Here is a 27,556-nt window from a genome sequence, read left to right as displayed (position 1 = left end):
GGCGAGCGTGCAGGACAAAGAGATTTGGCGCGCGTGCTCTTGTTTACGGTGGCAGATGCATGATGTTAAACATCTGTCACACCCTATTCCTGTATTTAGGATTTTTATATGTACCATACAATTAATTTACAAGCCCACTGAACACAGCCATGATTAAATAGTAAAGTTAACTAAATGAATCACAAAACAGTAAGTGAAAAAAGACAAATTATCAAAAGTGGAGCAACTGTTGTCCTGACCCCGCCCTCCTCCCTCTCCCCCAACCCGCCAGGCCGCCTTGCCGCCGCCTGCGTACGGTTTCTCTGGCAACTCAGTGTTGCTTCAACTGTGCGGCGGAATACACGCTTTATCCACCGTCCGTCTCCCGGCCGCGTCCTAGTCACTTCCATGACCTGACTGTGAGAACCCAACTTGAAGTTCAAGCTGTTTCCTATATGATTGAATAAGGTGCAATAAGGAATTGAGAAGGTGTGCTCCCCATGGTGAGATTTTGAATGAGGATCAAATAAATTTTTAAAAGAAAAAAAGAAGAAACCCTCGACGCGAGTTTGAATGCGCAGACTTCACTTTCAGAGGTAAGTTTTCGGAGAACCTGTTGAATAACAACTCTAGTTTCCCGCCATAAATCCCCTACATCTAATGTGTCAGTGAAAGTTGAAGGAGGCTAGATATTTTATTCGTTAAATATCGTGGTTATCACAATATATACATAAAGATGCCAAGAAAGGAAATCGACGGTGAAAATGAAAGTGAGCGGGCTAGCCACCCAAGGTCGCCACGGCCTGGCTAACCTACTTTGTTGCTCATGATGTTTGATACAAGGACAAGCCCTGACATGTGAAAGTTTCTCATGTATGGTAAAGGTTTAACGTTATCGAGGAGTCATGTCCAGGAGTGGACTTGCTGACTAGTCGAGAAGACACGGAACGACGTGGCAGTTGAACGATCAACAAGAATCCTGGTGTAGGTGGTTTGTTGAAACTAGCCTTGGGTGGTAGTTGAAAGGTGGATGACGACATTATCGTGGTTTGCACTTTTCCTTTGTGAACATTAGGCACGGTTCATAAGTGTACCTACCAGCATGCTGATATTACTCGGCTCGACAGGATAAGTTTGTGACGTAGTAATTTCTTGGTACTAAAACCAATGTAGAATGCATTTGGTGCATAATTATAGAAAATTTCTCTTGGAAGAAGAGTACAAATATAGTCATTAATTTTTTTTATTACACTGGGAAAAATAATTCGTCTATCTAAAATATCAAAGCATTTTTAGTAGCGGAGTCACTTGTATTTTAAGTCTCGCTCTTACGTAGTGTTATTCTATGTTGAACTTTTAATTGATGTAACGTATATGTATATACGCACGATTTCACACTACTTATTAGTGACATTATTATTGTATCAGTAAATGGGATTGTTTTGAACTATGTAAACTGTCGTGAAGTTGAAACTTGTATGTCAACTAGACTTGGCACACCTTGTGACCTTTGCTTCATTAGGCTTGTTACGTGAACACCATCACCGACATAGGTACTATAATATTAAGTGGTGCTGTGTGGTTAAAAGTAGATAGATTTGGCTATAGGAAAGGCTTTCCCTGTATTTACGTAGTACAAAGGTGAGCGAGAGGGCTGGTGTGTACCATATGTTTGGTTGTAGCCCCAGTTTTTGAGCTATTTAGAAGTTACCGTTTGTAAAAAGCTAGTTGGTGTAGTTGTTTACAATGAAACCAATATATTAACTGCAAGTTTGGATCTTAGTGTTTAATGGACCTATTTAGCATTCCCTGGAGGAGGGGGGGGGGTTACTGGACAATTTCAGTTTGGAGTTGAAATATGACACTGGCTTGTGACTACACCTTTTATCGTGAGTTTCAGTGTAAACTTACGTGGTTATTTATTTAGTTTTATTTAAAACCACATCTACACGGATATTGGTCATACATAAATATGACAACCATATTGCCATGCAACCAAGTGTGATCTGGTAATTCATTCATTCGAAAGGGAAGTCACCTGAAGGTGACTTGCAATATCTGAATGTACGCTCGAGTCAATAGGCATACTGTAATTTGCTGTACTCGTACATTCCTTTGCCAGACATCTCAAAATGAATGTGATCCTTGCAGATTTAAAGTTTTGTAATAACTTTAGTTTAATTATATGCAAGGTGTAAAATTTTGTACCATAGGCCGCATTCATTAATTCTTAGCTCAAAGTTGTTTGAAACGTACATGAATTTAACATGCCAGGGTGTAAGAGAAGTTGGTGGCTTTCGGAAAAAAATCGTAGGTAATTTCATTCTTAAAGATATATTGAAGTTGTAATTTCACAAATAAAAGTAAAGCGTATAAGTTCTAAATGTTATTAGATTTGTTTATTAGAGCATATCATGTGGATATTTTGACCATGTGACATGATTAGATAATGTTTTGTTGACCGTTATGCGAATAGGCTTGAAAGACTTGTATACAGTATAATTTACTTAGGTGTTTGCTTTAACCGTATCTCAGGAAGTTTTTAAGGGCCAATTGAGCCTGTTATAGGTGGTAATTTGACTTGAGCTGTTCACTGGTAATATTTGTTTCCAGTATGTTTTGCGCTAAGTCAAGTCATTCAAATTATTATTACTTGGTCTATGAGGTCTTGAGTTAAGTGTTAGACCTATATAATTACCGTGGAAAGTACAGTTAGGTATAGAGAGAGGGTGGGTTTGGAAATGTTGAAAGTTCAGTGTTGGGCGTTATGAATAAAGTGATAATTATTAAAATTTCTAACAGAAGTTGGCATATTGGGTCCAACTAGGGGTTTGGTATATACTGGTACAAAATGCTCAAGTAGTGGCTAGACAGGGCAGTGTACTGTACTAATGGATCAACGAGTTGGAAATATCTGGGTTGGGGCGCGAGCATAAACCAGGAATATGAGGTTCTAGTTTTACAGTAGTACCGGTATGTAGATGCCAACAAGCCTCTACGTCGACCTTTGGGCGACCTTAACACCAAACACAAAAAGTTGTACACTAGACCTGGGTGGCCTTTTAAATTCAGTACCATTATGTTGGTACCATGCGACAAGCCGGGATGTGTTGTGATTATAATTATCAATGTTGGATGAAACGAATCGGGAAGTGGAGAACATGTTCAAATCAAACTTTCCGTTGCTGTGTGCTACTGTTGCACCTTAAACAGCAACCCTTCTGATTAGCTCCAACAATTAAACACACAACCTAATCCGTACAGTATTTATTTCTTTTCTTTGCGGCTTTTACTCCAGAGCAGGTTGACCTCCAAGTTCTGCGGGTATTTTAATTGTATAAAGCTTAGCGTGTGTATGTGTATATATATATATATATATATATATATATATATATATATATATATATATATATATATATATATATATATATATATATATATATATATATATATATATGTGTTTGAGTAGGACATGTATGCTTTTTATTTGTAAATTGCAGTGTAGATGTTGAAGACATGCTGGGTGAATAGTGAGGCGGTGGAGCCAGCAGGTGCCCTCTATATAACCTATGGTGTGACGCAGTTCTTCTGACGTGGATATGAGCGCTACAAGATTAGGCTAATTTTAATTAATAAATTATTTTTTTGTGCAAGGGAGACTGTCTTAATTACTCATAAGTCGATTGTAACAGTATATAGAGGTACAGTATTAGGTTATTGCTGGTACACAAGCTGAAACCATGAGTGTAGTACGGTGGGGGAGGGTGTACCCCGCACCCTGGCTTTGGCTCTACCACCAATAAAAGCTGTTGCTATTCCCGTCCGGTAGACCAAGTGTATTCAGTACAGGTCGACATATTAGGTATTCTGATGGAATAATAGCACCCTGTATGTTGTGTTTTCCATGCTGTATTATTTTTGGGGGGATGGTTCCAGCTGGTTCTCTTGAGGCTGAGTTGTGTACTTTTTTTTTTTACTTTGATATTTATTATAACACATTTCGGTATAGTTAGATATAAAATGTTTTACTGTGAGTAGTTCCTTCCGCTAAGAGTAACTGGTAAGGTCATGGGATATTGGGAGGAGCCTCCATGGCTGGCTGTTAACTGTATACGGTTTGTAGTTTTATATTAGTGTAACATTAAATTTGATATTTAACATCCATGTGGATTATACTATGTGGTATGGTAGAATATATGTATTAAAAACTCAACATTCATCAAAATCCTAGGAAGTTGCCCTTGGTAACACAGTAGGGCAATAGTAATTAACCGAGCAAGGTCGTCTTACAGCTACTGGAACCCCCCCCCCTCCCCTCCCCTCCCCTCCCCCAGTAGGGTGGGCGTGCGCTAGTCCGAGGAAGGACAGTCTTCATGGAAGGTTGTGGGTCGGTGAACTGGTGGGGTGGTGGTTGTTGCGCCACACAGCCAAGAGTGTTGTAAGTATCGATTCTCTTTTTCACGGAACTTGAGTTGGTATTCGTGAGGCAGGATTGGGTACTGCCACGTCTTCCCTGGTATTGATGCGTCATGCGCGGGAATCAGGCTGATAATGTGCCCCGTGATTCATGCTGTTGGGCCTATCGGAATTGATGCTTTTGTAACAGCTGTTATGTATTAGCTGTGTTTGGTGACCCTAGGGACAGCTATCGTAACCCACGAGTAGTAGGTTTATTGGCTGTGGTGCTTCTGAAGCCTGCCATATCCTATATAGTTATAATACAAAAGGAACCTTTAATTGTTATGTGTTTTCAGTATTGATGTGACGTGTTAATGTGATTAGGTCAGAGTCTTGGTTTGCGTAGTGGACCTATTGTACTCGGTATTTTGAAGTGTAAACCTCGCTAACCTTAAGCTGGGTACATACCGATGACAGCACTCGTCTGCAGTTGCATGTAGATGTTGTGTAAACAGGATTCGTTTTAAGATGGACTCTGTCATGGTTGCCTGACTTGTGACTTTGGGGACGTCGCATGCTGCCGAGTCTAAACAGTTCTGCGCAGTGTTAAGTTGTAAGGACCGTCTTCGATCGGGATGCAATACAACAAAACGAATGGGGAACGATTTTCCACGTAGGTTACATATCCATGACACCTATACACGCCCGACGGACATTACCACACGCCCGTTAGACATTACCACACTCCCGTCAGACATTACCAAACGCCCATCAGACATTACCAAACGCCCATCAGACATTACCAAACGCCCATTAGACATTACCAAACGCCCATCAGACATTACCAAACGCCCATCAGACATTACCACCTATCCATCAAATACTACCGCACGCCCCTCAAATACTACCGCACGCCCCTCAAATACTACCACACGCCCATCAAATGAGGTTTGATGAAAATCCATGTGGTAATGTTTTTGTATTGTTTGGTAGTATTTGCATGTGGTACCCTACTATACCTAGACTGGTAGTACAGGTGTGTGTTAAGTTTTTATGGCCAAATAAAGAGGTCAGTGAAACTCTGGTGCTACCCAGGCTGTGACTTGTAGCCCAGAATAAATTAAACGACGCATCGTATAATATCAATTTAGGTAAAGCATTTGAATTATTCTCTTGGTAAAGTTACGAACCAAAGATGAAGTTAAGAGATGGTGGGGGGGGGGGGGTTGGATTGACTGCATAAAAAGCTATGCTATTCGTGATAACAGAATGAGCTCACTTAGTTGTCTGGTGTGAAATTTCAGATCAAGTACATAATAGCGTGGTACTTGCGGCCGTATTTCCCAAATGTTGCGTAAGCGGATGGTGGTACCTCAAGTTTGTACTCGTTTAACGCGTTGCAAGAATAATATTCGTCCCTAAGTCAAGTGCAAAGACAATATAGAATCGGAAAGTTTAACGGCAGTAACTTTAACCCAACCAAATTACCTTTAACCCTGTGGCTTCGACCTTGACCAACCTCGCCCGTGCGCAAAGCTTTCACAATCAGACGTCAAGAATGTGACCGTAATGTTTCAAGGTGGTAGCTAATAGTCTCCCGTGATACACCATGGTCGAGACCAGCTCATAGATAGCAAGAATCGTCGTTTTACTTGACCTAGACCTTTGTCCTGTATGGTCATCACCCCTCCTGAAGTTAGTCGCTGGTAGTGTTGGAACGTTCGTAAAGCAAATAAACAAAGCGTAAGGCAGGATTATAGTCCAGTGGTTTTCGTGGTAATTCCAAGTTAAAATAGGTTGGAATTTGTTGGTTTGTTTTGTTATTAACGATGCACCCAGTATCAACACCCAACAAATAAACTGTGTAGAAGTAATTTAGGAAGAGTTCAAAGTTTCAGGACATTATCCAGTGGCAGATTCAAGAAATTAACTTCTCGCTGGGTTATAGGCATCACTAATGTTGTCCTTGGTAATCGACATCATAGTAATTGCCATTCTCAGCATATTGTAGACGTGTTTGGAGAGTTACAGGGAAACGCACAAGCAAACAAATGGGCTGTTTGTCTGACGTCTGAGTTTACTTAGTGGCTTGAACTTCGTTTTTCTTACTCAATTTCCTTAAGATTTGATTGGATTCCAGCCTTAAAGGTGGTGTTGGCGAGCGTGTATAACCTCTCGCTTGGGTACGAGAGGTTCCCAGCCGTGCATCAGATGTGCACATAAAATTTGTAGCATCCTCAGGAAATGCCAGAGGATATGAGAGGAGTGGAGTGTCCCTCAACACCAGCAAAGTGGCGCTCCCCATCAACAAACTGGTGGAATTTCTAGCAACAATAGTGGAGTGGTCACCAACAAAAGTTGTTTGTTCCTAAGCAAGGGTAGTGTTGTGTTCCCCAACCAATAAAAAAAAATGGTGCAGTGTTCCCCAACAGCAACAAAAAGTGGTCTTTGACAGCTGCAAAGGTGGTTAACAAAAACAATATTGATTTTCCCCAACAACAAAATGATACTGTTCCCCAACAACAAAGGTGGTGTGTTCCCCAAGAAAGTGCTCTCTCTAAGAACCAAAAACTGGTGGGGGCGTTACCTAACAATAACGCTGTTCCCTTACAACTGTAAGTCTGGTATAGGCGGTACAGTTGTCATCCTTACACCTACTCTATTAAAATCACTTCACACCCCCACCTATATAATCACTACACACCCCCACACCTATATAATCACACCACACCCCCACACCTATATAATCACACTACACCCCCACACCTATATAATCACACCACGCCCCCACACCTATATAATCACACCACGCCCCCACACCTATATAATCACACCACGCCCCCACACCTATATAATCACACCACGCCCCCACACCTATATAATCACACCACGCCCCCACACCTATATAATCCACCACACCCCACACCTATATAATCACACCACACCCCCACACCTCACATATAATCACACCACACCCCCACACCTATATAATCACACCACACCCCCACACCTATAATCACACCACACACCTATATAATCACACCACACCCCACACCTATATAATCACACCACACCCCCACACCTATATAATCACACCACGCCCCACACCTATATAATCACACCACGCCCCCACACCTATATAATCACACCACGCCCCACACCTATATAATCACACCACGCCCCACACCTATATAATCACACCACGCCCCCACACCCATATAATCACACCACACCCCCACACCTATATAATCACACCACACCCCCCACACCTATATAATCACACCACACCCCACACCTTATATAATCACACCACACCCCCACACCTTTATAATCACACACCCCCACATAATCACACCACACCCCACACCTATATAATCACACCACACCCCACACCTATAATCACACCACACCCCCACACCTATATAACCACCACACCCCACACCTATATAATCACACCACACCCCACACTATATAATCACCACCCCCCACACCTATATAATCACACCACACCCCACACCTATATAATCACCACACCCCCACACTTATATAATCACCACGCCCCCACACCTATATAATCACACCACACCCCCACACCTATATAATCACACCACACCCCCACACCTATATAATCACCACACCCCCACACCTATATAATCACTACACCCTCCCCCACACCCGTAGTCGCTACACTCACACACCCATAATCACTACACACCCAGGCAAGGGAGCTCGGGGTCTTCCAGTCTCCCGTCTAGAAAGTGAAATTGAGTTGTTCAGGGTTGCGCGATGACGCCACAAGTCTCTCATTGCCAGTGCAATGTGACGGGCGGGTCTAGCATATGGTGTGGTATGGTGTAGCGTGGGTGTTGTTAGTCTTGGTTTGGGTGGTAGGTGTGGTATTGGCTGTTGTGGTATTAATATCATGTTCTGGCTGTTGGCCATTTTTTCTCTACAGTTATGCTTTGTTAAACTTAAAAGTGACCATAGTTATGCACTTTTGTTATTGAATCTGTGTAACCAATGACTTCACTAAGCTTGATGTATATGACGTTACTTGCAATAATTTTATCACAATTTAAAAATCTTGACATGAATTGCTTAGAAGATTATCACCAATACATTACCGGTTGGCCTATAACTCTGCATTTCTACAACATCCCGTGAACGAGGCTAAGCTCATGCAAGTGGCGTTCTTATGGTCCCAAATTGAGAGGATGGGATGGGGTTCACGTTAGTGTATATTAGAAATTAGACTATCCAACCCCATCTGCTGGAGCCTGTTATCGAGCTACTGGTATCCCACAGCATGTCGTCTGTTCCATTCCAATTTTTACCTGGCGGCAGAGTTCAGGAAAAAGATAGTCACTGAAGAGCAACTGAATTATTATGCATTCTGTGACTAGATACCCATTTTGATTTTCCAGTGACATTTGTAATTTTAACCATTGTATTTATTTATTTTTTTAACAATATTAAAGTTGACGTACAGATACCGTTTGGCTGTGGTGCAGTTTTTATTTTGTCCGAAGTCTCTGTATAGATACCAGTGTTTTAATGAAGCCGCATGAATCTATTCTTATCGGTCGAAGTGTAGAAACGCCCTATTCAATTCGTACGCTAAAAGGTTGGTGTCAAATTTTGTGATGTTTAACCGTTAAGCATCACGACATTACGGCACTCAGGTTAACCACATTTTTCGTCGAGGCTATAGGATGAAGCGAAACATTGTAGAGTAATTGAATTTTGTGCATTTTCTAAAATGTACCTCTTCATGACTGGGTTAAATGAGAAATATTAGATACTGTATGTACCAAGAGGATAATGTCATGATTATATTACAGCTGGGTAAGCAGGGAGATTTCGCATACTAAAGTCACAAAGTGGTATGTGTAAACTCCAGTGTTCAAGTCCGGGTAATATTAGTGCTTTGAACGGGGGCTGTCCTCTGTGACTTGGTCTCCTGAAAGTGATCGTTTGTATCGCTCACATAATTTTCTTCAAAGCCATGTTTACTTTGTTGGGCAATTCCGGCGAATGGCGTGTCAAGCGACTGTTTCCAACTGTGAAGCATGACAACCATAATCCGGGATGACTTTGAGTAACTTGCCTTTTCGAACAAGTAATAATTTTGTGTAGACAGGAAAAAAAAAGTTGGTGTCAAATTTTTCCTATTTATGACTGCATTACCGTATCACTAGTCTTTCTAAATTACTATTATGATCCGTTACGGAGTTCCTAAAACTCGATGTTAGGTAGTCTGGGTGACTTGAAACAGGAGGGTTGATGTTGAAAAATAAATAATGATCACTTTAGGAATTACTAGTTAATACGAAGTGATAAAACACGACACTGTATCGTCTAGGAAATTTTAAAACCACGAAAAGAGACGGAAATCTGAAAAAAAATTGCCCTCCCCCATCCCCCCAGGGCTTGTTCGGTTAGCCCCGGGCTCTTTTACGGGTGGTAACTACGACTTGTGCTGTGATATTTCTAAACTTGGGCGACTTGTACACCAGCACAGCTCCCCTTACCAACTGCTATTAAAGTTTTCACAATATCTTGCATAGTTTGGCTGTGACATGACTACCACGTGTAAATGCTGCTGTAAATGACCATAATTTTTTTATTTATTTATTCACTACGATGCGTATCACACCATGGAAATCGTTACGAGCTACACCCAAACGACGTGAAATCTGTGTAACGGATGAAACCAGAATGAATTGCATTTGCATAAAGAGTTTATTAGAAATTTGAGCTAATCTTTGTCCTTCGTTGAACAATGATACTTATTACTAATGTTTTCCTTATAAACAGTCCTCTTGATCCAGGAGAACCATGGCTTATCGGTGTACACAGAAAAATCTTGAAGAAACGCGATGGACGAAATATTAAGTTATACTGTACAGTATATACCAATACGGAGGAAATTAGTAGTATAGTTCGTCACATTAAATTTTGATACTATACTTTAGAATATAATTATATCTAGACTTGGCGTAATAAATACTGTACGGTAATTTATGATTGCATGTTGTATGGTTTTGATTACAAAATACGTTTTCATGATTACATATTACGTACACTTTGTATGGGATTTATTACAAAATTCTGTAACTCGTGGTTACATAATTACTGTATTACACTGTGTGGGTTGGGAAGTCAACCAAATGTAAAGGAGAATGTTTACGCTTCACGGTACTGTTAAGGGGACGTGGTTGGGACAGCGTGTGTGTTTTGATCTAAACTCGACCTTCTTAGTTTGGAGGTGGAGCAAATATTTGTTCGGGCCATAACCTAGTTCTTTGGAAATTTTAATTTTTCTGTTTCTAAATCCGTTAATGTCACGATCACTTCAGTAACGTGATGTCAACGACCTTCGGATTCCACCAACATAATCTGCCATGGAACCAAGATCTACTGGTATCGAATTCATTATTGTTTGTAAATCTTGAATGCTAAAATTGAAACTCCTGCAATGCCAGCAGGCGACGAGCAAGTACTGTAGTGTCCATGAATAGGTTACACAAAACAGTGATATGTGAAGTTTCAATTTGCATTCTACTTGCCAGTACAGTACAAGAGAAAATTTACAGATTTATATTGTTTTGAGGGAGGGAACAAGTTGTCACAAGCAAAGTTAAGAGTGAGGGAGCACAGTTAGCTTGAAACTTCTCCTTAAAATACTTAACATTGTCGGTATAAGAGTATACCTTAGTCCCTCTCCCAGTATTGCTTAAGCCCTGATGAAGAATGTGTGCGTTCCAGTGCATCTTGCTTCACCCCAACCTCTATAACATCATAGTAACGACACCTCCATTTACAGTAAAGTGAGCTGCACATAGAAACTCTTCACTGGGGTCAGAACTTTGTTTCTTAGGACAAAATTGGATTGATTGGTGAAGTAATTTTAGACTCGAGTCATTAGGTGGTGTAATTTGTCTATTAAGCAGCCTGTGCTCTATGTGTGTAACTTAGTTGAAGCGTCTTTATTGCGTTATGTTTTTACAGAAGGTGTGGGTGTGTGGTTAAGTATGGTGCAAGAGAGGGCAGCCCGTCACGTGAAGTAATTTGCGTGTGGTGGTAGTTGAGTGGTGTGTTGGGTCAGGTGGTTTCTCTCAGGTTGGTGTCTGCGTTGTGGATGTTTAAAATTTCTTAAACGTTTATTCAGTAAAGAAATGAATAAAGCTTATTACATACCAGTGTAATGAGGATAGTTCAGTTTAGTAAGAGGTCGTTTGTCCCAGCTTATTAGGATTAAAAAAAATTCTCCTTTGTGTGTAAAGGATTAACGTAGTCGCCTGGTGTTGGGTTTCCATGAGTATTTTTAATTATAGACAACAGGGACAGACAAGTCAATTAACGGAAGGACGAGCAGTGCTGTGCTCACCCAAGGCCACCTAGCTCGCCTCCCGCAATCTCCTGAGTGAGGCTTCATGGTAAGCCCTTGGCAGTACAGTGTGTGTGGGGCTCTGCTTCTGGTGGTTACTCTAGTGAATTGTCGTGGGTGTCATTGTGCCAGAGAAGTGACCCATTTACAAAGGCTAAGGTAGCATAGTGATTTTATGGGTTTATTTTAACGAAGCCATGATATACAGTATAGACCCAAAGAATAGCCTAGACTAAAGTACATAAAAACACCCTTGGTTAGCTTTGAGTGCAACCAAACTGGCATCAAGAGATTTTAACTTAACTAGTTGCGTTCTCCTTTCCCTAATTTGGGGAAAAAATCGTTTAAATCTTTTAAGAACTCGATACCAGGTACCTACCAACGCTGGATCTGCAAGGCTTTGCTCGGTGATTCAGCGTATCGTGATAAATGTAGCTAGTTAATTAAACTGTTGCCTTGTATTGCACGGGGCTTGGCTGATCATCTATTACTTGCATGCAGGCTAATGCTGAGGGTTTGAACTTGGGTATTCCATTTCACAGTTTACTGACGTGTACAGTGCAGTAGGCTATTCACAATTAACCGAGTTTAGTTACTTCTACACCGTGGTCTCCCTACAGTTAACGCTTAATGCACGTTATTAACTCCATTCTAAAGTCTTATTGTGCTCTAGTTATACACATTCCTTATAATACTTTTGAGGTAAAACAACTGTTGTCAAGTGAACAAATTACTGTATTGATATTTTTGTGTGAAACTCTTAATCGAGTGAGGAGAGTAATGATGCGTCCCTGAAGTGTTCTTTATAAAGCGAGGAGTATGATAAAGATTTTTTTGATTGGCTTTCCTTTATAAAATATTTCTCACGGGCGGCCAGGTCTCACGTCTGTAGTGAGAGGAACTTGTGCAATACTTTTAACATGACCGAGTTCATATTGTTTTAACTTTCCCTTTTTCTCGTCTTTTTTACTGTTTTAATTAAAGTGCAATAGGTATTTACACGATATATATATATATATATATATATATATATATATATATATATATATATATATATATATATATATATATATATATATATATATATATATATATATATATACATATATATATACATATATATATATATATATATATATATATATATTATATATATATATATATATATATATATATATATATATATATATATATATATATATATATATATATATATATATATATATATATATATATATATATATATATATATATATATATATATATATATATATATATATATATATATATATATAATATAATATAGAGAGAGAGAGAGCTTTTCGTTGTGTTCTTACGAATTACAGTTAGATAGTTTGTATAAACGGCCACTGGTGAACACCTTACCATGACACCAACAGTTGCAGCTATCATGCACACAACTAGCCCGTATTATTTTCCTTTCAAAAAAGTGGAACATAAATGTCTGATTTGGTAAATGGTGGTGTAGTGTTCATTCTTTATAATCGTGTCGTGTAATGGTGTAATGACTGTGGTAATTAATGGTGGCTGTGTGAGAAGCGTGGTGGGTGGGAGGGTGAGAGTGGGTTGGCTGTGATGTAACACTGGTGTGTGGTGGGGGGAAAGTGCAAGTGTTGGAGCCGCTTGGGGGCTGACGGCTGCTTATGAGGTCGCCACTCGTTCCAGAATGTAAATCATAGTCTTTTGTTTTGTTTGAATTTCTTTGTGACTCGTCGAATGAAGGTTTATTCTTTTGAGCCCTTGAGGTAGTTTTACTAGTTAGTATTTTATCGTGATTTGTAACTCTCGGTCAGGTCATATACCGGGTGTTATATATATATATATATATATATATATATATATATATATATATATATATATATATATATATATATATATATATATATATATATATATATATATATATACAGGGTGTCCCATAAATTTCCATACATAAGAAAAATAAATTTTATATGAAAATCCATTTTTATTTATATAATATGCTCTACATGACTACCATTCTGTTGAAAACACTCTTCAATGCGTGTCCTCCACTGCTGAAGAACACGTTCACGCACAGCTGGAGTTATGCTTGTAATGGCGTTGGTGATACGTTGTATGGAAACTTATGGGACACCCTGCATATATATATATATATATATATATATATATATATATATATATATATATATATTAAAATGTTTTCGTTGATCGCTTCACGAAAAACTAGTTTCTCTTGTGGTATTAACGTTCGATCGAGTAGGAAGGGTCCAGTACCGAGTGGATTATTCCTAGTTGCGTTACACGGTGTGCTGGGGACGTGAGCAGCCTGGGCGGCCTCACTATTGGCTGCCTGTTCGAAAGTTCGGACTCTGATTTTTGGCCCTGGGGATTCACCACGACAAACAAACCATTTCACAGAGTTTACTCAGGGTTGGCTTAAGGGCTGTGCCATTTCTATGCCCCCCCAGATTTAAGAAGTGTTCCCTCGGTTGACATCAACACCCCCCTCTACTCTCCCTCATGCTCAGTTTCTCTTGCCCCTGCAAATTTTTGTTTTAACCTTGACGGATACTACCCCCCCTCCCTCCCCGTTCACCTCTTCGCCACTTAAGCTACTCTTCACACCACTCTTCCCTATCGCTTTGGCTGCCACCCTCCCCCATTCACTTTGGTTGCCGCCACCCTCCCCATTCACTTTGGTTGCCGCCGCCACCCTCCCATTCACTTTGGTTGCCGCCACCCCCCATTCACTTTATTGCCAGCACCCTCCCCATTCACTTATTGCCGCCACCCTCCCCATTCACTTTGTTGCCGCCACCCCATTCACTTTTGGTTGCCGCCACCCTCCCCATTCACTTTATTGCCGCCACCCTCCCCATTCACTTTATTGCCGCCACCCTCCCCATTCACTTTGGTTGCCGCCACCCTCCCCATTCACTTTGGTTGCCGCCACCCTCCCCATTCACTTTGGTTGCCGCCCTCCCCCGTTCACTTTGGCTGCCACCCTCTCTTTAATATTTCGCCTTCTCTCCATTATCCCTCCTTCCTTCCTTATTTCATCTTCCTTGCCCTTATAACCCTCTGCTTTCCCTTTTTTCTCATTCTTCCTTCCCTCTCCACCCTTTCCTTCCTCTCACTCCCCTCACCCTTCCCAGCCCTCTTCGTTTTATCCTTTCTTCCCTTCCCCCTCCTTTCTTCCCTTCCCCTCCTTTCTTCCCTTCCCTCTTTCCCTTCCCCTTCCTTTCTTCCCTTCCCCTCCTTCCCTTCCCCTCCTTTTTCTATCCCCTCCCCATCCTTTTCTTTCTCCATCCCCATCCTTCCTTTATCTCTTCCTTCCTTCCTTCATCTTCCTTTCTTTCCTCCTGCCCTAGTCGCCCTTCGCTACTCCATCCTCCCTCGTGCTACTCCTTCCTCTACTTCCTCCCGCCCTTCGCTACTCCCCCCTTCCTCCTCCCTCCGGTCAGAACTTCTCACCGTTGTAATGACACAAAAGAGGGGCGGAAGGAATTGTGTTTTTGATCCAGGGAAAAGTTTGTTGGAGATTTCCACGTGTGGATTATTGTCGACTGTGAGGAGCCATGTTAATGTTTGTTGTTACTCTCGTGTTGGGACTTAATTATACAGTCGGTCTTGTTGGTATTTGGTCTTGATGCTTGTTCTTGTTATTGGGTTGTAGTGCTCGTTATTGGGTTGTAGTGCTCGTTATGGTTGGGGTGTGGTGCTTGATGTTATATAAGGTTGTAGTGCTTGTTATTGAGTCTTTAAGCTTGTTAATATTCAGAGCTCTTGTTGGTGTTCATCAGGTGTTCTTGATACTCATTATCGGTGTTGCTATTTATGTAATTAACTCCCCCTTGATATACAACAGTAATTATTCTTGAAATGCGACCGTAAATCTTATGGGAAAACTTAATTTAATCTAATTTTAAGTTCGACCACACGTTAAAGGGAATTGGTAAAGGCCTGAGGGTGGTAACCAGGTATCCGATTATCAGTAAGTGGTGAGTAAGAGCTAGTCTCATTGGTTGAATTAACAAAGATAGCAACCAAAATGGCACCCAAAATGCCCCAGGACTATATTGGGTAAATAGATTTTTTTATAGAGTTAAGAGAGGATAAATGACGTATTAATTACTGACGTTGTTGGCCGTGTTTTTGAGAGGTTCGAACAGTTAGAATTATGCCGATTGACTATGTAGAGTGTAGGCCATGGTGTGATGGGGGGGGGAATACACGTGGGTATGGGGAAGGAGCATGGCAGGTAGGTGTAGGAAGGACAGTGTATGACAGGTGGGTGGAGGGAGGGACAAAGTGTATGGCAGTGGGTGTAGGAAGGACACAGTGTATGCAGGTAGGTGTAGGAAGGACAGTGTATGACAGGTGGTGGAGGGAGGGACAGTGTAAGGGCAGGTAGGTGTAGGAAGGACAGTATGACAGGTGGGTGGAGGAGTGACAGTGCATGGCAGGTAGGTGTAGAAGGGACAGGTATGGCAGGTAGGGTGTAGGAAGGGACAGTGTATGACAGGTGGGTGGAGGAGGGACAGTGTATGGCAGGTAGGTGAGTAAGGACAGGTAAGGACAGGTGGGTGGAGGAGGACAGGTATGGCAGGTGGGTGGAGGGAGGGACAGTGTATGGCAGGTGGGTGGAGGGAGGGACAGTGTATGGCAGGTGGGTGGAGGGAGGGACAGTGTATGGCAGGTGGGTGGAGGGAGGGACAGTGTATGGCAGGTGGGTGGAGGGAGGGACAGTGTATGGCAGGTGGGTGGAGGGAGGGACAGTGTATGGCAGGTGGGTGGAGGGAGGGACAGTGTATGGCAGGCAGGTAGGTGGAAGGGATGTTAGTGGTGGCGGCGGCGCTGGTCTACCTGTGGCTGAGAGCGGCGTGTCTGGTGGGCGCCGCCGTCCGCATCGATCCTGTGGGCTGTGTCGCCTCCAGCGTGGTGAGGGCGGTGGGCTGTCTCTTCTGCCCCTCCCCCGCTACAGGGCTAACAAACGTCCACACACCTGTCATCATTACTCTGGTGCTACCACACGTGCACACACCTGCCTACACCGTACACAAGAGCTTACGGCTTCCCACCCCAACATAGATGTCCATGCGTGGCTGCGCGTGCCCCCCACTAGACGGGGGAAGTCGGGGCTGGCCAATCCCGACACATGCGGCAACGCAGCTGATACGCCACCATATGACGCGCCTCACGTAATGTTGCCGGGGATGTAGGATGTCGGGGAAGCCTGGAGCAAGTTGTGTGGGGGAGCAGTAAATGATGGTTACTGCCCTGGTAGCGAGTGTGAGCCTGTAGTTTCGCTTGTTGGTCTTATCACCCAGCTGTTTTGTGATGGATACTGTTCATGCTGCCATCAAGTCTGTGTTGTGAAGCCAGCCAGGTTAAGGTACTTAGACGTACTTATGAGTTGTTTCTTCTGCAGATCAAACATTACAAACTCTCCATTGATGCAGATTAAAGTTTACCTATGTAAGTAGCACTAGTGGTGTTATCCTTTAGCTAGAGATAATGTCAACCGCAGGTACTGTTGGTCAGTAATCCCGGCCTTCCTGTTTCCCAAGTTGTACCATTTTCGTGTATTAGATATACGTGGTACTGTGGATGGCCCCTCCCCTCCATGGTGCGTGTAGCGCTGTGCTGCGTCTGTTTCCCAACACTCACCTCGCCCCTGATAGTCATTTCCACGCGGACAAGCGGAACAATGATACAGGCGATGCTGAGTTGTAATATAAGTCTGGTGTGTGCGACTTCTTCTCCAGTTACACCCGGCTAGGCTGCCGTCGTCCTTATGCAGTTTCTTGGGAGATAAAATCCGATTATGTTGGTGTTGAAGAGTGGGAGACTTACAGTGTAACTTTCCCTGGTCGCCACCATTGATACGACTGAAGCTGCAAATTCCCTGAGTAATTAAGGTGAGCAAGGGCTTTGTTATGAAAGGCTACAGACTGCTCCACAGCCATGCTTTGTGGCTGGCTACACGCGCCTCATGTGCCACAAGGGATGAATCCTAAAAAGCGTACATGTACTCGGCTAGCATGCGGGCGGTGGCGGAGTGTGCGTTATGTTGTGTGTGAAGGCATAGTATAGAAGTGTGTGTTTTGGGGCAGCGTGCTTACCATGTGGACTGTTTACTATTATAAAATATACGATATTTTCGGTGTCGGTGCGGTGTTTGGCTTGGTGGTGCAGTGTTTGGTGTGGTGGTGCAGTGTTTGGTGTGGTGATGGTGGTGGTGTTGCAGTGTTTGGCGTGGTGGTGCAGTGTTTGGCTTGGTGGTGCAGTGTTTGCTGTGGTGGTGCAGTGTTTGGTGTGGTGGTGCAGTGTTTGGTGTGGTGGTGCAGTGTTTGGTGTGGTGGTGCAGTGTTTGCTGTGGTGTTGCAGTGTTTGGTGTGGTGATGGTGGTGGTGTTGCAGTGTTTGGTGTGGTGATGGTGTTGCAGTGTTTGGTGTGGTGATGGTGCAGTATTTGGTGTGGTGCTTCACTTTGGTGTGGTAGTGGTGATAGATGGCTATATAGTTAAGTTTTATGAAGCGTATAGCGTTTGTTGTTGAGTAAGGGAGGAGATGGGGTGGGTAGGTTGTTTTGTTGTATTCCCCATTTTTTAGTGGTGGTAAATGTTTATTTTGTGGCTACATTGTTTGATTAAGATGCTTGTCAGTCGTTGAAAACACATTTCGGTTTGTGGTCTATAATAATCTGTTTACTCGAGCGACATATGTGGGACGCATATATTCTATAAAATAAATATGCTGTACTACCTCCTCGCTTCTCCACGCATTAACCAATCAAGTTATATTAAATATATTCAGGTGTCCTTAATCAGTATCATGGGCCGTGTACCGAGATGCAAGATGTTGCCTCACATAATAACTTGTAGACGATAACACTGGCTGGCTAACTTTTTTTTTCTGAACGTAGGTGGAAGTGTGTTTTATAAGTATGACTGCCCGTTAGGGACAGTGAGGATTCAGCACTACAGCGCACTGTATTTTGTACACAAGGAGGCAACGTGGCCGGTACTACACTCGACCGCATTCACTTCCCGAAGTTGTAAACTTAGGTGTCCCATTTATAGCTGTGTGAACTGGGAATCGAACCACCGACCTCTGGAAACCGGGGGCGAGCTCTGTATCCACTCGACTGCCGCACTCCTGCAGTAGGTAATCCTCTGATAGGAAGAAAACCATCCGCGACATGTCGTCCTGTCACTTGCCTCTGGCTGGGGTTGTGCCTGGGCAGCGCCCTACTAACTAACTAGGTCGTGACCCGTAGCGCTCACCTCCTTGTTAATCATTTCTTAAGATTACAGTGGTGTTCACAGCACCAGGATCACTGCAGGACGAAGAAGCCTCCGTGGGTTTCTTCCTGTTGCTTCACATGATGTAGATGTGGAGGCGGTATTATGATGTTTAAATTACCTGACATTCTTTTGTCATTTTACGTAGCTCGTTTATTCAAATTATTGTTGGCCAGTCGTTCCGTAGTGAAGTACTAAGTCTTGTGACATGTTAGAGAGATACCTACTTGCACTATACATGCTCATATTTTTTATTTTTCCTTCAATGAATGTTATCATTTTCTTCACTATCCACGTCATTGTCACCTTTCATTAAATACCTCTTCGTGCGCTGGAATCATCACGTAGACTTTGGAAGCTGACCGTGGTTTTCTGGTGACATTGCTGGCACCTGTTGGGCGTGTTCGACGTTCACGACTATGAATTACGGTTCAGCAACAATTCGTCTTAAGTCCACAATAATACCTTTCATGTAGTACAGAGTCTTGTAGCAATTAATGAGTGGATTGCTAGCAACACTAGTTACTCTAAATAAAGAAGTCGCGCGAACGTCAGGAGGTAAATTGTTAACACCTTACAAACTGTGTTGATATACAATGTAATGTAAGCATCACTAACGTTATATAATAGTATAATGTAAGTCTCATTATTAACCTTAGATAGTACAGTATAATGTAACCCTCACAACGTTAGCCTTCAAATTGGATAGTACAGTATATGGTAGCTCATAACTGAAACACTAGTGAACATTTCCAGGATTAAAATGGGTGAGTAAAACCTTTGGTGTAACACGTAACTACATGAAAGGCAGCATTAAATGAACTTGTCTCATAGAATAGATGGATGACGGCCACAAATAACGTCAATTGTATCATACTTCATTTATTGCACTCCGTCAATAATGGTGTACTTCAGCGTAGCATTACCGACGACCTGCTGCAGTTCACTTCCTGGGTTCTATTGAAAGTGTGTTCGTGATATCGGGCGGTAATGGTGGTCTGAAAGTTCTGATAATATACCTTGATTACTTTTTCTAAACGGGTAATTGCATTAAATGGTTTATATCCTCGTGTCTTTCCTTGCAGCTCACAGTGGGTTCTCGTCTTCCCCCAAGTGAACCCGTTTGATGCCTTCTTATGCCTTGTGTTAGTAGGTCTTAACATAAATACCAAGAAAGGTAGTATGATGAGACTCCTCGCCCGGGTTATGTGGGGATTACTATTGTGTACTTCATGTGGCAGCTGACGAGGTTGGCGTATTAACTTCTCGGTAATCCAATTAACGACGTGGTCTGAAAATAAGAACTTACTGTACCGGGGGGGTATTAAGGTGATGCTAGAATTGCAACTTAATGTCATAGTGGGCTAACGTGATCTAGTCCTTCAATAGAACCTGATATTTTGTTTTCCATCGCCCTGTGAAGAGTTATTGGTCTCCTCTGGATTCTGATTCTCTGAAGTTAGTTCGTAAAATTCTCCCGTTGACACAGATAAAAAGTGTGTTTCAGGTTACAGCAGTGTTGTAACATGAACTGCTTGAATGGGTGAGATCTGTTCTCTTTACAATCACCAGTTAGAGGAAAAATTTTATTTGACGAATCTTGGTGAGATCTAGTCTAGATTCATTTGATCATATTACTTCAGTATGTGGTGATGTCCGGGGCGCTGTTACTTATTACGTTTAACACTTTTTTATTATATTGTAGATACACTGTCAGGTGGATAAACCCTTGAAGAAAAAAATACTAGTTTAAAATGGACGCTCCAACCTATCTCTTAAAATAATTATAATAAACCTTTATAAATGATAATTGTACAGTACGTGTTTTTACGGTGTTATCTTAAGGGCTACACAGCAAAGTATGACGACGCCACATGAGTCGAATATTGAACAAGTGCTTCTTAAGAACATTTGTGAAGAGTTGAGGCAGAATTGACGCGGTTCCTTTTGAAGATTGAAAAGTTTGTGGAGTGACAAGTGACCTTAACAAGTGGTGTAGGTTAACTTACTAACCAACCAACCAAACTTATGTAGGCATCACTCCGCATGGTAGGGGGGGCTTGACCACTGATGACTAAAATGTTATGTAATTTGTCTCGTAATTTCCTACAACAAAAGTGAAATGTTTATTGTTATAATATTAAATTTAATATAAAATATTCGTTTTTATAAACATCTCCGTTTTCTGTACCCAAGCTGATTACTGGCAGTGTTTCATAATCAAATATTTGACGTTATATTCAACATACTGATGATTTTTGGAAATTAATAGTTAATAAGCGTTGTCATGAATAAATGTGAAACGACATACAATAATTTATATTTTTATGTAAGCTGATACTGTATATATGTATTACTGTATTATGTTGAATGTTTTGAATCATGGTGAAATATGGCTTGTCATGTTTGTAGTGATGATGCAATAACACTGGAGCAAAATTGGTCGAAGTCCGTGTGTGTACGTTTATAATTCTTGGAACTACCTTGTGTTGTTAACTTATAGGATAGAGTTAACACACACACACAACCGGGCAAGAGACCAACCACTGTAAACAATAATTTGTATGTTTATTTTACGTTCTTTTTCTTTATTGTACTGAAACCTTTTGTTAAGCGACCTACACTCCCCATGTCACTATATGTAAAAATTAATTTCTATCCTTTGTATATTTTAAGCCTTCTGTTTTCTGTACCTATTTCAATAAACCGTTATTTCTTATTATTATTACACACCAGCAGATTGACAGAGAGCAACATGTACAATAAGGCAGTTTATCTTAGTCAGTGTCTGGGCGTTAATGCTTGGTATAATAATGATCAACCAGTCCAGCAGTGGAAGATGATGTCTCTTTTAGATGCTTGAACGTTTTTAGTATTTTTTGTCTCGTTAACACACAAGAGTGACCAGGCATATCAGGTTGTCATTTATTAAAGAAGGAACCGTCAACTTGTTCCTAGTGTGTTGGTACAAGTTGTTCCTAGTGTGTTGGTACAAGTTGTTCCTAGTGTGTTGGTACAAGTTGTTCCTAGTGTGTTGGTACAAGTTGTTCCTAGTGTGTTAGTACAAGTTGTTCCTAGTGTGTTGGTACAAGTTGTTCCTAATGTGTTGGTACAAGTAACTGTGTTGGTGCCAGCCAGGTCTTGAAGCCTCGGGCCAGTGCACCTTGCTCTTAAAAAGATCACATATAACATTTATGATTTTTTTTCCCTCCTGTGGGACCTTTGGTTTAAGCTGCCAGGATTAGTCTTAACTAGGGTCGAATATCTGTCGAGTCAGTGTGGGACCAGAAGCTACCGCACCACTAATAGTTTAATGGGGAAAAGTTTGGTTACTAAAGGTCACTCTTGATTAAATGATTAACAAGGACGGATCACGTGCAGATTAGGCACCCCCTAATTTATTTCACCTGATTAAATAGCCTTGTTACCTTGGACGGTTGGGGTTAGAATTTTGGTGATTCTTTAACGTGAAGTAATCTGGGGAGCCTAATCTTCACGGGATCCAATAGGCTGAAATATTACCAGTAATTAGGTCTTATCAATATTTGGGTAAATGACGTATCATAAACCAATTGGAGTGTTATCAGAATGGTGTATATAAACCAGTCATAACGATCTACTTGTGACTAAACCAATCACAACGATCAAGGCATTTGTAATGTTTAGTCAGTGACGTATATAATTCATGTGAACCAATTGTCTCGTTTCTTGATGAGCTTGAAATTGGTAAACAAGTGAAGGCGATCAAGGGAACCACAGCTTGGTGTTTGTTGACGTAGGGCAGTAAGTTGGCGGCCTCGGTAACAAGCGGGTGAAAGTGGAAACGAACCTCCCTCAGAGTAGGGTACAGCCTTCTTCATGTTTAATTATATCTATGTACGGTATATTTTGGTTCATATAGTGATTGATGGTTGTATAAAATGGTTGGCAGTGTGATAAGTTGGTGATAGTTGAATGTGATTTTTTTTGCTCTATGACAAGTGAGTGGTGGTTGTCTCAAGTGTGTGTGTTCTTCACGAGTGAGCGAGTGAGTGATGGAAGTACAATAATGTTCCAGGGTTTTGAAAGGTCCGCAAGCTGGTAATTCATTATTGGTTAAGTCTGGTGGTGGATTATTGTGCAGTATCTCGTCCTCCCAGTAGCCTTTGTTGAGGTGTTATAGTACTGCCTCTCACCTGTGGCACGCCGCACCGGGTACTGCCAACAACACTTGTCACTATTTAACTTGTGATATTTTAACCGCGTCTGTTCGGGGCAGTTCTGGTTGGGTAAAGGTGAGTTGGATACAAGGATACTGATGGTTTGGGGTTGGTTCTTTGTTGAGTGGGTTGAGGGTGGATGTCAGTGGTATGGGTGGATATGGAAGGATAGTGTTAGGGGTGGGTGGTGCGTGTGGTGTGGGTGTGGTAATCTCTCACCCTGACGCCAGACTCAAGGCCTCGCCTCGCTTCGTTGGTCACTGGCGGCGGGTTTTGCCGAGCTGCCTGCACCTCTCACCAAACTCGGCCTGGATGTGCCTCGCCTCCATATCTCGCCTTGTTTACATAACTGAAGGTTTCGCGCCGTCTGTTACTCTTGTTCATAACCCACATATATAGTCTCCCGAGCAAGTATACAGTATACCTCAGTGGTTACCTGGACTAGCTCACTGTATACTATGGCCGAGAGCCTGTATACATTTGTTTCTTTACCTGTGCTAAGATCATGGAGAGAGAGAGAGTGCCTCAAGGTTATCTGTACAGGGGTTCACTCGACCATACTCACATTCCAGTGTAAATCTGTATAACATCCTCTTACATAATGTCAGCTGGTCTTAAATGTACACAGCAGAATTATCTTAGGTGATTGTATGGCTGCAGTAGTGAGTCAAGATGGTGTTCAAGGCTGCTGCTGGAAATAAAAGATTTGTTGTTGGTGACTCACATGGAGCCCAGCCTACTTGTGCTTGTATAAAGTTGTTAGTCATAAGAGTTGTGGTGTGTAGAATGTAGAACAGCTCTGGGAATAAGATGCAGTAGGAGTAGGACAACATTCGAGGTCGTGTTAAATCGAGCTACTTGCACATGTTCTTTCCTACTGACGGTAGACCTGAAATAAAGTAAAGTCTTACTTTATTTTGGAAAATACCAGTCACCTTTTTCACAGGTTTAAATAACTGTAGCGGTGTATCCGAAAATTATTATTTTTTGATAAAAGTTGAGTTAGAGGGATCGGTAATGATGTGATGTTGCTCCTGACTAAAAAAAAATTACTTGTAGAAATATTTTACACATTTTCAGTTAACGTGTTTTTGGTCAATAGGTAAATAGTTCGCCCTAGTACCTGGGTGCCTCCTTGAGTCACCTGTTGTGAAATTATAGAAAGTAACTCAAGTGACGTCACTGATGGTGAGTGTCAAGGACGGGACACACTTGTTGTCGTCACTGCCAACTGTACATCTTTACAGTTGATAATGTCGTCCTAACTTGGCGTTAATTACAAAGGTGTTGTGAGCTGCAGTATGAGTATTTCTTTCAACGGTGATATAGTTTAGTGCCGTGCCAGCTTGAGTAGTTCAGCTCTGAACCTTTTAAAGAAAATTAACGTCTGCTCTTAACCTGGGCTGATATACTTGCTCACAATAATGTAAGTTAAATTTATATGTTCAGTGCAAAATGTTGTCTTCCAATTATTATTTTTTAAACTGAGTCGAGAATGAGACCAAAAATACTGTTAGGTAGCTGTAAATTTATAGTTTTATTCTGTGAAAGTTTAAAGTACGTCAACATGGAGCTGCTCCAGATCATCATTAATTTAAGCGCTGTAAACCATGCACTAAAATTTTAGTTCATTGCTTGTTGCTTTTCTGGATCACATGAAGTTTAACTCTCCAGGTTATTTTACTTGATTAATCATCCTAACGCTTACCTAACTTACCTTTGCCTAACTTTTAAGTAACGTTAGGTGTCTAATCTTGTGTCTAATCTGCAGGTGATTCGCGTCTTCTCATTCTTGATATAATGTTTCACACAACCGAGGTGTTGATTACGATGCAGGATAGTCAGAGAACACAGGCAGGTGTGTGTGAGTCACTGTGGACGAATTGGGACGATACAGCGGGGTTCATGGATACTGCCTGCACCAGTCTTGGTTGCCTGTGGAGGAGGGATAGAAATAACTACAATATAGTTAGTAGAAATGAACCGAGACCAGATTATTATTATTTTTTTGTCTGGAGCCTTCACGGGGCAGACATGCACAGTATTACCGTAGTCTATACAGAAGATACTCGGTACCATCCCAAAGAGTCCATAAAGTGAAGGTGATTTTGCTTTAAGGCGTCACTGTTGTCAGCATTATATACACCCTTGAATACAATAGACTCTCAGGTGGAGTTATCACCAGCCAGCGCCTCTTTTATAGGTCGATATCAGGATTTTAGTGAAGGTGAACTTTAAAAGTGGGTTAAGTTGCTGTTGTGATGTGTAACTCGTGACTAAAAGAGGAAACTTGTAATTATTGCTGGATCGACCCTCTTAAAGAAGCTGTTGCACGTGTTGCAAGGCTTGTGTTGTTTACTTCTCCCGTAAGGTTATGTAAGTTCTAACCAGGTCTATTTTGACTATTAATATTAATTCCGTTTACTACAGTTGCTTACCTCTTAAGTTGTGTAAGACGTGTGGATAATGCAGACGGTGATCTTTGACATTATCCGTAATTGTGGGCAAGTTGGTGAAAAGGTCGCCGAGGACAGATGGGGTGGAGTGAGCAACAGTGAAGCCGTCTGAAGTCGAGCCGCTTGAACACGCTCTTCCAGGTGGTGGAGGTCAGGTGGTGATCACAGCTGAGCCAGGTCCCCGCTGACTCAACTGCTGCCATGTTTACCAGGGGGCGCCGTCTCTTACCTATCTACGTCTTGCTAAATCTTCCTCCTGCCCGTCTCCTCTCATTATCTGGTTTCCTTCCTCCTCCCCCCTCCATTTGCGGCTGTTTCCTCCCCCTCTCTCACAGTTGGTAGATGAAAGTGAAGCTACAAGGAAGTCAAGGGCGTGCGCCCTTTACCACCTCCCCCCCACGTCCACCTCCCTTCACTGTATATGCCAGGAAACACCGCAGCCCCTTCCCCGTCAACCCCCAACCCTCCTCTCCCCCTCCCTCAACCCTCCTCAACCCCACCCCTCCCTCCACCCTCCCTCCTTCAACCCCACCCTCCCTCCCCTCCTCCCTCCTTCAACCCCCTCTCCCTCCCTCAAACCCCCTCCCTCCCTCAACCCTCCTCCCAACCCTCCCTCTCAACCCCCTCCCTCCGCCAATCCCCCTCAACCCCTCCTCCCTCAACCTCCCTCCTCCCTCAAACTCCTCTCCTTCCCCTCATCCCTCCTGTGATAGATTCTATCTGTATACTGAGTTCCTATCAAGCAAGGCTGTGGTAGGTGGTGGCCAGCAGCGCCACCCTTACTGCGCATTTTGTTATGGTGGCGGTGAAGGTGCTAGAGGGTGGCGGTGAAGGTGTGCTAGAGGGTGGCGGTGAAGGTGTGCTAGAGGGTGGCGGTGAAGGTGTGCTAGAGGGTGGCGGTGAAGGTGTGCTAGAGGGTGGCGGTGTAGGAAACCGGTAGTCCCGTCGTTACTAGGGGTGCAGGGAATGTCTGTACCTTCATTTTGGGGTTTTCTTGATCCTGACGTGTACAGTAGAGCAGCGACGGTCACTCCCATGATCTGGTGCGAAGGGGAGGTGAGTGGGCCAACACCTTCACCCTAAACACGCCCATTTCCACGCCTAGTTTTACATGCCTTATGTGGGAGAGTGACAAGGACGCCGTGTTACCTTGTGCTGGATCATGGAAGACCCCCCTCTTCCTCCCCCCATCCCTACCTCCCCACTTCACCTACCCCATTCCTTTCACCTACCACCCCTCACTCCTCCACCTACCTCCCTCACTCCTCCACTCCACCTCCCTCTCCTCCACCTACCCTCACTCCTCCACCTACCTCCCCTCACTCCTCCACCTACCACCCCCCTCACTCCTTCTCACCTCCTCTCACCTCCACCTACCCCCTCACTCCTCCACCTACTCTCACCTCCACCTACCTCCCTCACTCCTCCACCTACCACCCCCTCACTCCTCCACCTACACCCCCCTCACTCCTCCACCTACCTCCCCCTCACCTCCACCTACCTCCCCCTCACTCCTCCACCTACCTTCCCCTCACTCCTCCCTTCCACCCACCCTATCTCGCTCTGTTCCCCCATCTGACCTTTTTTTTTACCCACTACCACTCTACCCTCCCCACTTTAATTAATTGAATAGGGAAGAGAAGATGAAAAGAGAAGATTGGACAAAAGAGAAGTTGGGGGCAGGAGAAATTAAAGAGAAGCGAGAGAATTGTATGGAGTGTTGTGGGTCTCGTGAAGATTAGGAACCTTGATTATTTCACCTGACATTTAAAACACCTTAACGCTGTATGAGTTAGGTTAGCATTAGGGTGAAGTAAACGCGGGT

General features: G+C 42.6%; 1 protein-coding gene across 2 annotated transcripts in view; it reads left to right on the top strand.

The window, feature by feature from the left end:
* The first annotated feature begins 315 nt into the window (after positions 1-315).
* Positions 316-27,556, top strand: part of LOC121871262 (brain tumor protein-like) — an 82,457-nt gene continuing 55,216 nt past the window's right edge. For both annotated transcript variants that reach the window (XM_042373475.1, XM_042373476.1), the window contains exon 1: positions 316-575. The gene's annotated coding sequence lies outside the window, so the exon portion shown is untranslated. The remainder of the gene's footprint in view (positions 576-27,556) is intronic.

The sequence above is a fragment of the Homarus americanus genome, unplaced genomic scaffold, assembly GCF_018991925.1.
Source record: "Homarus americanus isolate GMGI-L3 unplaced genomic scaffold, GMGI_Hamer_2.0 scaffold46973, whole genome shotgun sequence".
Lineage (NCBI taxonomy): Eukaryota > Metazoa > Arthropoda > Malacostraca > Decapoda > Nephropidae > Homarus > Homarus americanus.
This window is presented reverse-complemented; position numbering and strand designations above follow the sequence as displayed.